This window comes from Schistocerca piceifrons, unplaced genomic scaffold, assembly GCF_021461385.2.
Source record: "Schistocerca piceifrons isolate TAMUIC-IGC-003096 unplaced genomic scaffold, iqSchPice1.1 HiC_scaffold_417, whole genome shotgun sequence".
In the NCBI taxonomy this organism is placed as follows: Eukaryota; Metazoa; Arthropoda; class Insecta; order Orthoptera; family Acrididae; genus Schistocerca; species Schistocerca piceifrons.
In genome coordinates, this window is record NW_025728643.1 from 140001 (window position 1) to 145000 (window position 5000).

At 52.5% G+C, this 5000-nt stretch overlaps 1 non-coding gene across 1 annotated transcript in view; it reads left to right on the top strand.

Moving 5' to 3' along the window:
- The first annotated feature begins 3746 nt into the window (after positions 1 to 3746).
- The window catches only part of LOC124748429, a 1909-nt gene continuing 655 nt past the window's right edge, over positions 3747 to 5000 (top strand). Inside the window, exon 1 of the ribosomal RNA XR_007011704.1 lies at positions 3747 to 5000. This exon is cut by the window's right edge and continues 655 nt beyond it. This is a non-coding gene — a ribosomal RNA (small subunit ribosomal RNA).

Consider the following 5000-nt stretch of genomic DNA (forward strand, 5'->3'; position numbering starts at 1 on the left):
AATATATATACAACTGTCCGTATACATGCTGAAAGAGTCTGCCCACAATGGGAACCACACGTCAGCCAGCCACTCTGATCACGCACCACTCTCTGCTTCTAACGGGCGCACATACAATATGTAAGCACCAGCATGGAACAACATCCAGTGCATCCTCTCCGCCACATTACACAATCCACACTATCACAACCAGACCAGGAGGTCCATGCGGAAAATACAATATCCCACCCTTTCGACATCCACCATTGCGCAGATCAGGCACCAACACCCACACATGTCCTATACAACGGTGCACCCAACATCACAATAGTACCTCCTGTCACAGCGCACAAACAATGACATGAGTCAAAGACACAGGTCTGACACAAGCATAGAATTGGAGCGCCGCCTCTAATAAGCCAAAGGTGCATCCTGACGTGACAAATCTGATCATGTCACAAGCATTCACTTACTATAATCACTATCAACGAACCTGCCGCCCCCGCCCCCCCCTACACCTTTCCTTACAACAACGTGTAACCTAACCTAACCTAACCTATGTTGTACCTTAACCTAACCTATGTTGTACCTTAACCTAACCTATGTTGTACCTTAACCTAACCTATGTTGTACCTTAACCTAACCTATGTTGTACCTTAACCTAACCTATGTTGTACCTTAACCTAACCTATGTTGTGCCTTAACCTAACCTATGTTGTGCCTTAACCTAACCTATGTTGTGCCTTAACCTAACCTATGTTGTGCCTTAACCTAACCTATGTTGTGCCTTAACCTAACCTATGTTGTGCCTTAACCTAACCTATGTTGTGCCTTAACCTAACCTATGTTGTGCCTTAACCTAACCTATGTTGTGCCTTAACCTAACCCATGTTGTGCCTTAACCTAACCCATGTTGTGCCTTAACCTAACCCATGTTGTGCCTTAACCTAACCCATGTTGTGCCTTAACCTAACCCATGTTGTGCCTTAACCTAACCCATGTTGTGCCTTAACCTAACCCATGTTGTGCCTTAACCTAACCCATGTTGTGCCTTAACCTAACCCATGTTGTGCCTTAACCTAACCCATGTTGTGCCTTAACCTAACCCATGTTGTGCCTTAACCTAACCCATGTTGTGCCTTAACCTAACCCATGTTGTGCCTTAACCTAACCCATGTTGTGCCTTAACCTAACCCATGTTGTGCCTTAACCTAACCCATGTTGTGCCTTAACCTAACCCATGTTGTGCCTTAACCTAACCCATGTTGTGCCTTAACCTAACCCATGTTGTGCCTTAACCTAACCCATGTTGTGCCTTAACCTAACCCATGTTGTGCCTTAACCTAACCCATGTTGTGCCTTAACCTAACCCATGTTGTGCCTTAACCTAACCCATGTTGTGCCTTAACCTAACCCATGTTGTGCCTTAACCTAACCCATGTTGTGCCTTAACCTAACCCATGTTGTGCCTTAACCTAACCCATGTTGTGCCTTAACCTAACCCATGTTGTGCCTTAACCTAACCTATGTTGTGCCTTAACCTAACCTATGTTGTGCCTTAACCTAACCCATGTTGTGCCTTAACCTAACCCATGTTGTGCCTTAACCTAACCCATGTTGTGCCTTAACCTAACCCATGTTGTGCCTTAACCTAACCCATGTTGTGCCTTAACCTAACCCATGTTGTGCCTTAACCTAACCCATGTTGTGCCTTAACCTAACCCATGTTGTGCCTTAACCTAACCCATGTTGTGCCTTAACCTAACCCATGTTGTGCCTTAACCTAACCCATGTTGTGCCTTAACCTAACCCATGTTGTGCCTTAACCTAACCCATGTTGTGCCTTAACCTAACCCATGTCGTGCCTTAACCTAACCCATGTCGTGCCTTAACCTAACCCACGTCGTGCCTTAACCTAACCCACGTCGTGCCTTAACCTAACCCACGTTGTCGCCTAACGTAACCCACGTTGTCGCCTAAACCTGCTCTGTAATTGTTATACGACTCGTTCAATTAGTGTAGTGTTGCCCACCCGCAACCCTCGCAATATAGTTCGCTACTCGCACTCCCCGCTCCCCTGTGTATCGCTTCATGTTAAACACCTTGCAAGTCTTGCTCACTTTCCACATGCTCCTGCTGTACACTGTAATGTGGATGGCAGCAGGACGTACATGCCGCCCCTCCCCACGTCCCCACCTTGCCCCCTGCCTTCGCAAGCTGGTTGGTGAGAACTTTGCATGTTCAATGCCCTCCGCATGCGACGTACTCAGGCTACGTTGTGGTGCGGCCTGTGTCAACTGTCCGCTAATGTCGTACGCGTAAACCACAATCTGTACTGCACATTCGTCCTTATGTACTGAATGATACATCGTGGCACATGTGTGACCGTACAACGACTGCGCCCAAAAACGGCGGACCATACAGTGCAAATATTGTGCACGCAGCTACGTGTCGTCTCCCTATGAGAGCTGGATTGCAGTGTGGTACGCCATAGAGACGTGTGGGAGGAACGGACGCCGTGGATGGCGATCAGCATGAGCTGTCTGTTGATGTATTCGGACCTAGTCGTCTCTCCTCACACACCGTGATGGCATGGTGCACCGCGTTCCATATCTGCGACATGCTACAGAGGCCGGTTGACAGTCGTTCGAGCAATGGACATCGCATACGTACGGGGGCCACCTTCCACGTATTGTCTAGGCGTGCACATTTTGTTGCGTGTATGTGGGCAGACGTAGTGTGGCGTGACACCTGACACAGGCATGCAATAATCGTGGAAGTTGCAAATGGCGATGGACGCCTGCGTTTTCTGGTGAAGTTACGCAAATGAACAAATGGTAACCTGTTGTGGTGCGGTTGTTCTCGCTAGGGGTGAATCGGTGATGGCGACGATAGGTTGAGGTACTAACCGGTTGTTCCAGCGATACCCACCATGCCGACGAAACTGAACGGCATCTGGGTGTGAAGCGATACGCGGCGGTGGCTGGGTGGGACCGTCCCCGGCCGGTGAGGGGGCGCCTCCCGGCGTGCTGGCCGCGCGGTGCGTGGGCGCACGCGCTACAGCCGGCTGGTGGGGGCGGCCAGTGGCAGGCGCGCCGGCCGACGGACGCGGCAGGCGTCGCAGCTGCGCGCCGGCGCACCCTGCGCGCGGCGCCGTGCGGCCAAAGTAGGTCCTCGCGGGCCCGGTGCGAAGCGCGGTGGACATCTTCAGTGTGCTGGTCCGATTGAGGACTGTGTGCGTTGAGGATGCGCTGCCGCCCGGCGCTCGGCGCCGCGACGCCGTCTGCTGCTCGGTCGCCCCAGCGGTTCTCGCTGGTGGTTTGTATCGCAGCTGTGCGGATGTGTTGGCGCGTGCGCTGTGCTGGGAGAGTTCGCTTCGGCACCCAAGTGGGGCTTTTGTCCTTCTGTGGCGCTGGCGTTGGAGCTGCCGGTCACCGTAGGTGGCGCGTGTTGTCTCCCGCCGGCAATGCCACGACAGCACGCTCCCGGGCCTCTGTCGGCAGCGGCAAGCTCAGTTGGGAGCACGGGTGGTCGCACCGAAAGCGTCTACTCGCCTAACTCCGGGCGATTGCGCCTCTCTCGAACCCGACCAAGTACTTGGGACGGCGCTGCGCGCCGCCGGGACCTGAGAGGGTTTCGAGGTGTATTGTGCAGGGGAGCTCAGCCTCCTCCTGTTTGCAGAATGATTGAGCGGACGCTTGCGTGTTCGCGCGGGCCCCCGGGACACACTCCCGGGCGGCCGGCTGCTCAGCTCTAGTTGACGCAGCTCCCTGGTTGATCCTGCCAGTAGTCATATGCTTGTCTCAAAGATTAAGCCATGCATGTCTCAGTACAAGCCGCATTAAGGTGAAACCGCGAATGGCTCATTAAATCAGTTATGGTTCCTTAGATCGTACCCACGTTACTTGGATAACTGTGGTAATTCTAGAGCTAATACATGCAAACAGAGTCCCGACCAGAGATGGAAGGGACGCTTTTATTAGATCAAAACCAATCGGTCGGCTCGTCCGGTCCGTTTGCCTTGGTGACTCTGAATAACTTTGGGCTGATCGCACGGTCCTCGTACCGGCGACGCATCTTTCAAATGTCTGCCTTATCAACTGTCGATGGTAGGTTCTGCGCCTACCATGGTTGTAACGGGTAACGGGGAATCAGGGTTCGATTCCGGAGAGGGAGCCTGAGAAACGGCTACCACATCCAAGGAAGGCAGCAGGCGCGCAAATTACCCACTCCCGGCACGGGGAGGTAGTGACGAAAAATAACGATACGGGACTCATCCGAGGCCCCGTAATCGGAATGAGTACACTTTAAATCCTTTAACGAGTATCTATTGGAGGGCAAGTCTGGTGCCAGCAGCCGCGGTAATTCCAGCTCCAATAGCGTATATTAAAGTTGTTGCGGTTAAAAAGCTCGTAGTTGGATTTGTGTCCCACGCTGTTGGTTCACCGCCCGTCGGTGTTTAACTGGCATGTATCGTGGGACGTCCTGCCGGTGGGGCGAGCCGAAGGCGTGCGACCGCCCCGTGCGTGCTCGTGCGTCCCGAGGCGGACCCCGTTGAAATCCTACCAGGGTGCTCTTTATTGAGTGTCTCGGTGGGCCGGCACGTTTACTTTGAACAAATTAGAGTGCTTAAAGCAGGCAAGCCCGCCTGAATACTGTGTGCATGGAATAATGGAATAGGACCTCGGTTCTATTTTGTTGGTTTTCGGAACCCGAGGTAATGATTAATAGGGACAGGCGGGGGCATTCGTATTGCGACGTTAGAGGTGAAATTCTTGGATCGTCGCAAGACGAACAGAAGCGAAAGCATTTGCCAAGTATGTTTTCATTAATCAAGAACGAAAGTTAGAGGTTCGAAGGCGATCAGATACCGCCCTAGTTCTAACCATAAACGATGCCAGCCAGCGATCCGCCGCAGTTCCTCCGATGACTCGGCGGGCAGCCTCCGGGAAACCAAAGCTTTTGGGTTCCGGGGGAAGTATGGTTGCAAAGCTGAAACTTAAAGGAATTGACGGAAGGGC